Source organism: Delphinus delphis, chromosome 6 (genome assembly GCF_949987515.2).
Source record: "Delphinus delphis chromosome 6, mDelDel1.2, whole genome shotgun sequence".
Taxonomy (NCBI): Eukaryota; Metazoa; Chordata; class Mammalia; order Artiodactyla; family Delphinidae; genus Delphinus; species Delphinus delphis.
In genome coordinates this window covers 68667507-68679527 of record NC_082688.1, presented here as the reverse complement: position 1 = coordinate 68679527, position 12021 = coordinate 68667507, and the positions used below count along the sequence as shown (strand labels likewise).

At 39.0% G+C, this 12021-nt stretch overlaps 1 pseudogene; it reads left to right on the top strand.

Annotated features, from left to right (window-relative positions):
* The first annotated feature begins 316 nt into the window (after positions 1-316).
* LOC132427677 (putative monooxygenase p33MONOX pseudogene) lies at positions 317-1197 on the top strand (annotated as a pseudogene).
* The last annotated feature ends 10824 nt before the right edge of the window (positions 1198-12021 follow it).

Genomic DNA, 12021 nt, shown 5'->3' with positions numbered 1-12021 from the left:
GCACTTGTCGATCAGTGCCCGAGGCCTGAACACGTTTTGTGGCCAGCACACCATGGCTTGGTTCCAACTGCACCACATCCAACAGACATGGGTCTTTGAAGCCTTCTAGCTCTGGAACTCAGGCCATAGGCAGCCCCATAGTGGCAGAGAAACAGAACCTCTGGATAAACTCTTCCAGGGAAGCTTTACTAATCTGGGTGGCTGGACAATGTCCCTCATGAATATTTGTCAGCATGATTGTCACATTATTTCACTGTGGTCATAGGGACTCAGCTCCAGAATTCTGCAGTTAAAGCACCTGGATCCCAGTCTTTCAATGGCTTTGAGAGAACTCCAAAGGCCTGCCCTTGAGCCTAGTGGGCCTCTAGGCAAGATGTCCCTCCCCACCAGGATGTACTGTCAGTTATTCAGCCATGACAATGCCCTCAAGGGCCCTACACCATGTTACCTCTTCCTTCAGTTATGGGCAGCATCCCCTGGAAGCCAGTGATTCCAGACACAAGTAGCAGAACCTTGCCAAAGTAGACTAAGGAGACGCCAGTATGCACACCACCTGCCATGACCCTATAGCACTGACAATGTGGACAAGTGGTAAAGGCTAGAACTACCCATGTTATCATGAATTCTCTGATCACAAAGCAGACCCAGGAGAGCATTCACTGTTTTGAACAACATGCAGGGCTGAGAGGTGCCGGCTGCACACCCCACAAGGGCTTTCCCACCGAGGGAGATCAAGTACATTCAAGTGGTAAAAGCATGCCACAAACTAAAGCTACACAGTGGAGAGACAACAAAAAAAGAGAGGCAGCCTGCATCGACCCAGCCCACCCTAGCAGCACCCCTCACTCTTTCTCTAAGCGGAAACCCAGAGGCTGTTACACTACTGTTCTTCCACAGCTTTACCTGGCCCAAGCCCAGTGCCATGGATTCTGTAAGTGGGTATAAGGAGAGAAACTCAGATAAATGGAGCTTCTTTGAGCCAAGACCACTCCAGAAGTCTGACTCAAGTTTTGCCACCAGGCCTACAAAGAAGCCCAGAAGCCCTCTCCAATAGAGCTGATCCAGATCGAGGCCATATGAATGGCTGAGGATCCAGCAACATTCAAGCCACCCAAGATGGACACCCCAGTGATAGAAGGGAAGAAAAAATGACTGCAGATCCATAATCTCAAACTTGAATGTGCTCATGCTTACTGAGTTCTAGAGCTCTTTCTATTCCAGGGACTCTGGGTAGAGGGTGTCTTGTTCCCTTTTACCTTACCATAGGAAAGGTTTTGTATTTTGGGGTTTAAGTTGTTAAACTGAAGGTAGAGCTGGAGATATATTCGGCTTTTGAGAAACACTAGTGCAAAGCTTGTCTTTATTGTATGGAAGAAGCCATTCTATACTGCTTTAATTTACAGTCAGACTAAATCATTAACCAGTGATGTATGAGAGAACTCATTACCTATTTTTATATCATTCACCCTAAACAAACACTTTGATTATTGCTTATTAGGTAAATATTTGTGTTGTTCCAAAACCCAGGCTCCTCAGTTCCATTACCACTGGCAATGTCCCTAAAAAGCATTGGCAAATAGTGGAGTAGAGATATTGACTGACTAGTTTAGACAACTTTGGCCCTCTTGACCCTGTGCTGGTACTGTGTGCTCTGGTCTTGTCAGTTAGGGGCACCTAAGATCTGATTGAGATCTGGGTACAATTAAAAATCAGACTTGGCAGGCATTTCTTTGCTGAAACTGGACTCTTTCTGCCCTTTTAGTCGACCTAATGGATCCCTTTTCCGGCAGCCAGTTTTATTGTAGTACCTCTTGGGCCAGTGCTGTTAGAAGGATGCTTTTTTGTGTGTGTCACACAGAGCAAGCACTTGTCTTACATATTCTTTTTTGCACTTTAAAATGAGATTAATTTAATTCCAATTTGGTTAAAAACCTTGTAAGGGAGAAGATTCAGTGTACTGGTTTGGAATGGATAAAAGGATGCTAAACTTTTTAAAACTAAAGAAGATGGTAACTACAGTCAGATTATAGTTTTGAGGTTCATGTGAAATTAGTGTCACCCTATTTTGTTTGGCCCAGGGGATTGAAACTCTTTTTTTTCTGGATGATGGAAGAAATTAAGATTTTTCTATATGAAGGCATTTTTTTCCCCAAAATGAGCCTCATACATTTTATACATATATATATACACCTTACTAAGGAAAGGAAATAAGAAAATTGCTTTCTGTTTCTCACTGTATCTCATTGTTAAGACTATGTCCTTGTTAAGACTCCCTGTCTTAAACATTGTCTTAAATGCCTATAGTTTGAACAGCATCTTGCCCTCATAAGCAACTGACCTTTTCATAGAGAGACCCTAGAGTCTAAAATTCAGAAAAATTAATTTATGTATTCTGTTATGCTTGTATCTCTTACTTGTTCTGATAATAAAATCCTTACTGTTTTCTCAAAAAAAAGGGAAGAGAAACTGAGACTTTCTTCTCATATTTCAGCTCTTTATTTATTCATTCTACCACGTTTTCTACAAGCTAACAATATTTATTGTTGAAACTTCACATCACTCCAACACGATTATCATCTTTGTATAACAGATGAACTTTTTATCTTTAAATCTAAGACACCATTAACTATAAAGACATATAATATATCACTCCACAGAAAACAATGCAGTCAATTAAACTATGCTTAATCATGGGACAAATCCTTATTTCAGAGATAACAAAATGTGGAGCTGTATGTGTCTTAGAATTGGTGAAAGGGAATAACTGAGTTACTTACACTTCAGTTTGCTAATTTATAATATGTAATAGTTAATTTATGGAATTGTTGTGTTACTAGTTCCAAGTTTTGCTTCTTATAGACGTGGGCTAAAGAACTTCTCTGACAAAAAGGCAACAGCTCAGCATCTCATATGAAGAGGTAGAAGAGGTTTCCTCACTGAATGAGGATTCCCAGAGATGGACATTATGTCCAAAATAGGACTCTGTTGCATTGCTTCCTCCAGAGGAGGGGTTGGAAAGCCCAGGGAAATATTTCAATATTCTTAGAATCAGAAACAGACATAATAAGAGAGAATGAGGAAATCTGGTAGAAAATGCTGTTTTATTGGCTAATACATGCACAGTCCTGCTGAAGTTGCAAAATCAATTTCCAATCCTTCCTAGGGGAACATACACGTCCCTTTGTCTTGCATAGCCCATGTTTATGCCTGTTTTCCCAACATTACTAAAATTTTTATCAAATGGAAAAGGACTTAGAGGAGTCAAGACAATTTTGTGAAAGAACAAGGTTGGAGGATATACACAGCTTAACTTCCAGATTTATCATAAAGCTACAAAATACTGTGACATTGGTTTAAGAATATATAAATCTAAAAAAAAAAGAATATATAAATCTGTAATCCAAAAATAAACTTTATTTACAGTCAATTGACTGTTGATCAGGAAGTCAATGTGATTCAATGGAAAAGGATACTTTTTACAAATTGTGCCGGACACTGAGTATCTGTAAGGGAAAAATGTGAACCTTGACCCTTACCTCACACGTTATACAAAAACTAACTCAAACTGTGTCACAGACCTAAATACAAGAACTAAAACTATAAAGATTCTAGAGGAAAATTTAGGGGGAAAATCTTTATGACATTCGGCTAAGCAAAGAATTCTCATATAGGACACACAAATAACACAAGTCATAAGAAAAAAAATTGTTAAGTTGGACTTGATAAAATTCAAAAATATTTCCCCATCAAAAGACACAATCAAGAAAATGAAAAGTCACAAATTTGAAAAAAATCCAGAATATATAAAGAATAATGACACCTTAAGAAAAACCACACAATTTTAAAGAAATGAGTGGAAGATTTAGACACTTCCCCAAAAGTTATATGAATGAGTTCCCATTATGGTCAAGCATCTCCATGAGGAAGTGATACTTCCTGGTGATAATTATCAAATGCCTCACAGAGGGGGCCTTTGCCTGCTCTTCAGCAATGGCTGAGCCTGGTCAGGAACTTAGCTGGAGACCCACCAGCCCAGCTCCACACTTAGCAGAGTCTTCTGACTTTGCTGGAGAATACAGATTTCCTATGGTCACAAAGTCTCTCCACTGTGCAAAAACCTTGTTGGCCCTACATGGATATTGTAATAACCACAACTTCATAGGCCCCAGGAGGTTTCAGTATTTTTCACTTCCTCTTTTTATGGTGTTTAAATTTTCCAAACTAGTGATCAAAAAACACAACCTGAACCACAACCTGATAATGAGATCCAAACTTGATAGATAATTGCCATCTCCATGCCCTCCCATCTGTTCCACTAAAATATAGTCTTCATGAAGGTGGAATTTTTGCCAGGTTTCTTCACTGAAGCATGCCCAGCACCTAGAAAAATGACTGACACATAGGAGGTGCTCAGTAAATATTTGTTGAATGTAAATAAATTTTCTTGTAAGATCATCTTGAAAGAGCCAAGATATGTGGTTGTTTCAATTATAAGAATTGACACAATTTCTACCCTTCTCCAAATCTTCACACAGATCCATTATTTTAACAGTAGATGAAGTTAAGATATTGTTTTGACATCTTTATCAGGGACCAGATGTTTAAACAAGACAGAAGTTAATTTTTTGTAATAATAGTAAGTCTTTATATAGCTTTACACCAACCTATTTACATTATCGACTGATGTCATCTTTACAATAACCTTATGAGGAAGGTATTAATACCCCCAATTTACAGATGAGAAATGTGAGTCACAGAAAGTTTTAGTAATTTTCCCCAAGTGGCACAGCTAATTAAGTCACAGATTTGGATTTGAACTCAGGAACTGCCTCCAGAATCTATGCTTTTAACCACTATATACCCATGCTTCTCAACTTTTAATGTGTATACAAATTGTCAGGAGATTTTTTTTTTAAGTGATTATAATTCAGCAGGCCTGAGGTGGAGCCCAAGATTCTGCATTTCTAATAAGCTCCTAGGTGCTGCTGACAATCTGAGGACCACATTTTGATTAGCAAGGCACTACACTGAACCACCTCTCTCGAGAATATCCAAGGAAGCAGGCAGTCTAGAGATATGGGCTGGTTCTGTACCATGAGGTGGTCTAAGGATGCAGGTGCCTTCTTTCTATTCACCATCCACTAGGGATTGCCCTCATCTACATGGTCAAAAATGAACCCCTACCACCATAGCCACATTCCAGTCTTTGGAAAGAGAGAAAGAGAAAGCGGAGAGCAAGCAGCTTCCTTTTAAGGGCATGACCAGAAGTTACATATCACTTCTACACACTGTTCATTAGCCAGACTTGATCATGAGGTCACACCAAAGCTGCAAGGAAGGTGGGGAAATGTAGTCTCCAACTGGACCAATGCACAGCTAAAACTCAGGTGGTTCTATTATTGAAATAAAGTTTCATAATGAATTAACGTAGATTGGTGAGACAACTTACAGTCTCTGCCACAGTAGATTTAAAAGCCTGTGATTTTCATCACATCTTGTTATCTCTTTCTTCTTAGTGTGAGCCAATACAGTATATCTCCTTCCCCCCCCCCCATCTTCTGCTGACCTGCACAGGAGTTCCTTTGGGTCTAGAAAAACCCATTTTACGACTAAGTAATCTTCCTTAATTTGATTCCTCCAAAGCTCTGATTAAATGGAAACAGGGAGTCCATTCTTGCACACCCTAAAAATAGTACCTTACGATGAATAAATAATAAGTATTTTAAACATCTGAGTCCCCCCTCCCCATCTTTCCTTAGCCACATTTCATTAGTGGCCCGTCACCTCTCAACCTCTACCTGATCCTCAGGAAACACAATGAAGCTGGAAATATTGTCCTTGAATTGATTTTGATTAATTTTTCCTCTTTCTCTAACTAGAAATCTTGAGGAGCAGCTTTTTGGCTTCTTATCTCTATTATAGCCAGAGTGGTCCCTGAAGAAAATATAGTGAAAGTAATTCATTCTAAGTCATAAGTCAATGTGATTTGAATCAAGTTTAGGCAAAGACTGGGAGGCTGCCCTCATTTTTATTGGAAGGTCTTAGCCTAAACCTAGCAACTCAGAGACATTTGGATTAGGCAGCTCACACAATGCACTCATCCTGCCAGCAGTCACGGATGAGTTGGCTGGAAGTAAAGAATGCAGTGAGGATCTGTGGTAGCTTAATACATCCAGTCACTTGTGCAGGTTATAAGAAAGGGCTTACGAGTCCTGCATATCACTCGGGAACCTGGATCTTTTTTAAGGAATTTTATCTTCACAGTTGGGAAATATATTTGAGACTACTGTTCTTTTTACAAGCTTTTGAATTAAGCACAAAAGCTGAAGATACCCAAAGAAGAAAAAGAGAAGCAAGTTGGGGTGAGGCAGAAATTATTGTTTATAGATCACAGTCTATAAACTCTGGGTTTCTGAACAGGTCATTCTGCAAAATCTACCAAACAGAACATTCAGAAATAAATTGAACTAATCCCTTTTGTGGCAGTCAAAATGTGGCCTTGCTTTTAGTTGGACCTGAGAGTTATTACTAACAACTGGTTTTCAAAAGATGGCACCTGTCTGTATATTGACAGAGGTTTTAGCTACTGAATGGGCTTCAGCAGACAGCACGGCCAATCCATTTGTTTTAGCTTTCTCAATAATCAGTGAGTATCACTGCAGGCTCAGTTGGTCTGGCTGATTGATTGTAAAGACAGCCAAAATGAACAGCTCGACCATCTCACAATCTGATTTCTCCGCCATGTATTGACCCAATCCAAGTTACATATGTTACAGTATTTGCAAAGCTGTCACTGTTATAAAACCCTTACTGGGTACTCACAATCGACAGGGGCTTTATGAGAACCCATTAAAATTGGAATCCAACTCACCCTGGCCTGTTTGAGCTGTGAAAATTCTTCTATATGGGAGCACGGAAGTGGTTTATTAGATATCTACATATTCACACAAATATAGCAGTAACAACAATGACAAAACAGATAGCTCTTTCAGAGAATTGCCTTGGATGCGATTAACTGAGCAGTAACTGGGAATGAAAGCAGATAGAGAATAACCTTTGGGTGTATGTGTGTGTCTTGTTTGTTTTTGTTGCTTTTAATCTGCCTTTATTTTACAAATCTCAGGATGTGTGGAGTGGAGACCAAACTCCTGGGCCCTGTCTTATCCAAGAAGAGGAGGTGCTGGCATCTGCTGGTAGAGGTGGGGACTGTTCCTTAGCAGGAGTTGTCTCATTAACTCAGGAGATGCGCTGGTCTGTCTGGAAACTGTCTGCATTTCAGACCCCCTGGCTGATTTACGGTTAAAAGCAAAATGGGTTGTTTGAAATCGTGGAGCCAGCGGTTTGCTTTCATTCATCCTTAAAGCTTTCGGTTGAATTCAGGATAGATCAGAGAGATCTCTCATTGCACTAAATAAACTTCTAACGATACTGATTGAGCTCCTCGGATGGGACACTATGGGAATGCAGGAAACTCGAGGCCCATTAAATTACTGAGCACACTTAGTTGAAATTATGATACTCTGTTCATCCGTGGCTAAATGAAGAGCAGAGGTTTAATGAGTTTACCAGGTTAAAAATGAGCCTGTGTCAAGCAGGAATCAGACTCATTAATTAGGACTCTACTTAAACTACTGAGTAGTTTTACTTAGCACAGTACTCAAGAAGGGGGAGGCAGGAGAGGCTTGGTGATGGGGATGGCCACCTTTGCTTGTGACCAATTATGAACCACTAAATGAGGGTTAAGAGGGTGCAAGGGGTAGAGAGAAGAGCATTTTAACCAGTTTTATCCACTGACCACAATAAACCTGAAAATTCAAAATCCCTGCAGTTTTACTTTTGAAACTGATTGTCACTCAGAGTGACAATTTTCTCCACTCTACGTGGAGAGGACAGGAGGTTCTCAGACCTCGAACAATCCCTGAACTCCCAGGCTGCTTCTAAAGCGTCAACCAGTGTGAAATGGGAACTTGTCAGGCTCCTTTGGAAAAAGACTGACTTTCTTACTGTCCAAGTCCTCAAGGGACATATGGACAAAACCAGTCTGTTCCTACAGTAATGGGAAGACACCTGCATTTCAATTAGCAGCAATTAGTTGAGCACTGGGAACTCAAGGTGAGGGCTTTGGAGAAATATTGGCTGCCTCTTTCTGTGAGATCTTTGAGCCTCCATCTTACCCTCTTTGAGCATCCATTTCTCCATCTGCACAATAAGGGTAATAACAACACATAACTCAAAAGGGTCTTGTGGGGATCCCTAACAATCATCTGTGCAGCTTGCTTAGTTAGTGTCTGGCATTCTAAACATTCTACAAACTAAGGTGACTCCTGTGGTCCACAGTCGACAACAAGGCAAAAATTGCTCCTTTTCACTTCTTGTTTCAACTGTGTGAAGCAATGAACATGGAAAAGAAAAAAGGAAACATAGATGTAAAATGCTTGGGGGAGTTTAGTCTGGTGAACAGCTGAAGGCACTGAGTGACTGTTCTTACATGAAGGGAGTCCATTTCTACAGACTTGCTGCTCTCTGGCTCGCTCTCTCTCTCTCTCTTTCTCCCTCCACACCTCTCATCCTCCCGTATCCCTCCACCCTTTTTGTTAGTACTGAAAGAGCCTGGTCCTGCCAGCATTTTCTTATAAAGCAAAGGCATTTTGTCCTTGATTCAAAGAAATTGCAAATGAAATTGTCATAGCCGAGTCTGCAATTTAATGTCTTTTATGCTTGTCTGTGACAACTCAGTGCTGTGTTCAACATGCTAATCTTCTGATTTGGGTGTCCTGATTTTTTAATTCAAAGAAAAGCAGCTGAGTTAGATGTGTATGATTTGACTGATCAGGGCTCTCTGCATGCACGAAAAGAACGTGTGTGAAGAAAGACCAGTTCATCCATACTGAGGGGATATGCTAGGGTGGATCAAACAGGAATTGGACAACCTTTTTCTCCAAATGGAAATCTGACCAAATGACTCTTTAAGTCAGCAGCTCGGAATGGTCTTTTTTTCTTCCTTCTGTAACTATCAAATATATATAATACATATCATATATATATCAAATATACAATCACATATATATCAAATATGTATATACAGTTATATCACACACACACACCTATGAGCAGATGAGGACCAACTATAAGTGAAAAAAGGTCTCTAGCTTCCAACTCACCTCCTTCCTCTTGACACCTACAAGTGTATTATACTGCAGTGAACATTATGCCTCACGGTCTAATAGAAACAAAGGGACACTGAAACAAAAGGGACACTTCAGAAAGGCACTGGCCCATATAGGATGTTGCAGAAGCCTAATACTGGTAGAAAATTGCATTTTTATCTTGAAATACAGTCTTGTTAATGAGAAGAGAATCATATTATGAACTAAACGTTCTTTCAGATATTTATTAAGCCTTATTTTTAAGTTGTGCCTGTTCTGATAGCTCCAATTCATTCCTTCTCCTTTTCCCCCCTTCCTTTAAATTGTCTAATGTTTAAGTTCCTAAGAAAATGTGGTGTGAAAATTAAGCTCCCTGAAAGAGACTTTTTAAAAGATCATTTTTGTATTCCCAATTTCTAGCTCAGTGTCTTACACCAAGTAGAACCTCATAGTTTTGATGAATGAAGGTTTAAGTTGCAGAAGCTTTCAAATATCAGTGAATAAAATAGGCTAAATAACTTAAAAAGAATTTTTTTAGTAACAGGGAGCAGTATCTTTCTTACTTGAGAAACTGAGAAAACTGAAACATTGGAAATAATACCATTCTGTATCTTAGGTCAAACAAAAAAAAAGTATATAATATAAATATACACAAATATATACATCCAAGCGAATTATCTGCAAAAATGTCCTTCCACTTAACAATTTCAGAGCAGAGGCACAAATGAACTCTCGAGGCTTCTTTCAGTAAGATGCTTGCTAGCAGCTAATAGTGTGTTTTGAGCAGTTGCAGGGCTCAAAAGCACTGTATAAACTCTAAAACAATAAAGAAATAGCTTGAATTGTAGCTAAAAAAAAAAAAAGAACTAATGAAAAGGGACATAAGAGATATAATGGAAATAAATAGTTCTTCTTCCAACTTCCCTCCAGGGAGCAGGTTATGAAAGATAGCTGGAATAGTAACTGTGGAATAAAATTCTTCCAGGGTAGAAAGTAATTAGGGGTGAGTACATGAAAGCCCAGGTTTAATTGTTCTTTTTAATACAGTGAAAGAGGGCATTCATCATACAACTCTGAGTGTCGCATTAATGGAGCCTACCCCCAACAGAATATTATAAATTAATATTTTTATATGTCCTGTAATTATTTTGTGAGTAGCACATTTGTAGTGTATTGTACTGGGGGAATGTTAGAAGCATTAATCAGGTAAATGTCATCATTGCTTAAATACAGTTGTGTATTCTCAATTTTAAGCAATTTTTTTTTATATTTTAATATTCCAAGACACTCATGAAGATGACCAATAATTTCTTAAGCTTCTGAAAGGACCTATTTCTAGTTCTAATTCACTCTCTGACACTGATTTCTAAGATTTCTCTAGAAAGCTTATTTGGGGCCATTTTTGGATCCAACCAGTGGACAAGATAGTGAATTTTATTTACAACTTCACATTTCTGTTGGCTCATCAGTGCCTGGAGGTACAGTGTAAACATCTAGGACACCGCTGCCCGATTATGGCTTCACTTTCTCTTGTCTAAATTCTTCTCTGGAGCAAGTAGGGATTTTGTGACACAGATGTGTCTTCCTGGGCACAGTGCCATATGGACATAAATGGTGGCCTTAGGGCACTTTAGGCAATCTGGTTATAAATATCTTCTTATTCCTAAATACTCGACTGATAAGGTGATTGTGTCAGCTAGGTGAAATTAAAAACGAAATATGCTGTTGAACCATGTTAAGCTGTCCTTTTCTTTCCCCTAAGAAATTCCCATATGCTTTTGCAGTTGATACAAACATTCCCACAGCCTGGATTGTGACTCAAGATGCAGTTTCCTTTCAAATTCATCCTAGTAGCTTGGAAATCGCCTGGCTGTAATCCTGAATCAGCTACTGACTCTTCACGTGACCCTGGGCAAATTATGTTAACCTCTCTGAACCTCACTTTGCTCATCTATAAAATGGCAGTGGTAATAGTATCTGTATCTTTGAGACTTGCTGGAAGGATCATGAGTTAACATTTGTGATGTATTCAGAAGAACTTGGCCACACATAAAGGCAATATCAAGCTTACTACTATTTTCCCCCCAACTCTGCTACTGAAAGTTATCAAACAAGATATTTACTCCTAGTGTATTTTAGTTTCGCAGATAGTTGATAGAATGAGATAAAATATGTGTAAGGCTTGGAAAACTATTCAGGGCTATGTGAGGGCTTGCAAAATGCCAAAGTAAAGAATTAGACTAGTAAATAAAACAAAGTAAGATTTTTTTTTAAGCTGCTAAAATAATTATTCTCTGTTTTTAAATCCTACATTTTCATATTTATCTTTCAAGAGAAATCCTTATTGTACACATGAACATGCATATGTGTGCGTATACATACACACAGCCTCCAACAAAGGGTCCCTCATGGAATTAAACTTCTAGTAATGACTCCTTGTCAGTACTTTCTTGTGTTGATCATGTGTTTTATGGAACAGAGACAGAATTTTGCAGCAGGTATATTCATCCAGTATCTTGTTATATACAATAACCTTAGTAACATTTATTAAAACAAATTTATCATATGCTTATAGTAAGTGTGGAATTATAAATGCCATGTGATGGGCAATTTAGCCCAGATGTGTTCAGAATAGGTGAAGTCATCCCTCCTTTCCACAACACAACTCTTTGTTTTATACACACATATACAGACATACACTCCCAATCCTCTACAAAATCTGATAAATAAACCTGGTGGCTTTCTAAAGCAGGTGTTGTTGGTGGGGTTTTTTTGGGTGGTGGGGGGGACTGGGTAGCTTGAATATATGATGTTTCCATCCTAAAGCAGGCCTTGAGAAGGATGGTGAAACAAGTTAAGACCAGACAAAACGGAG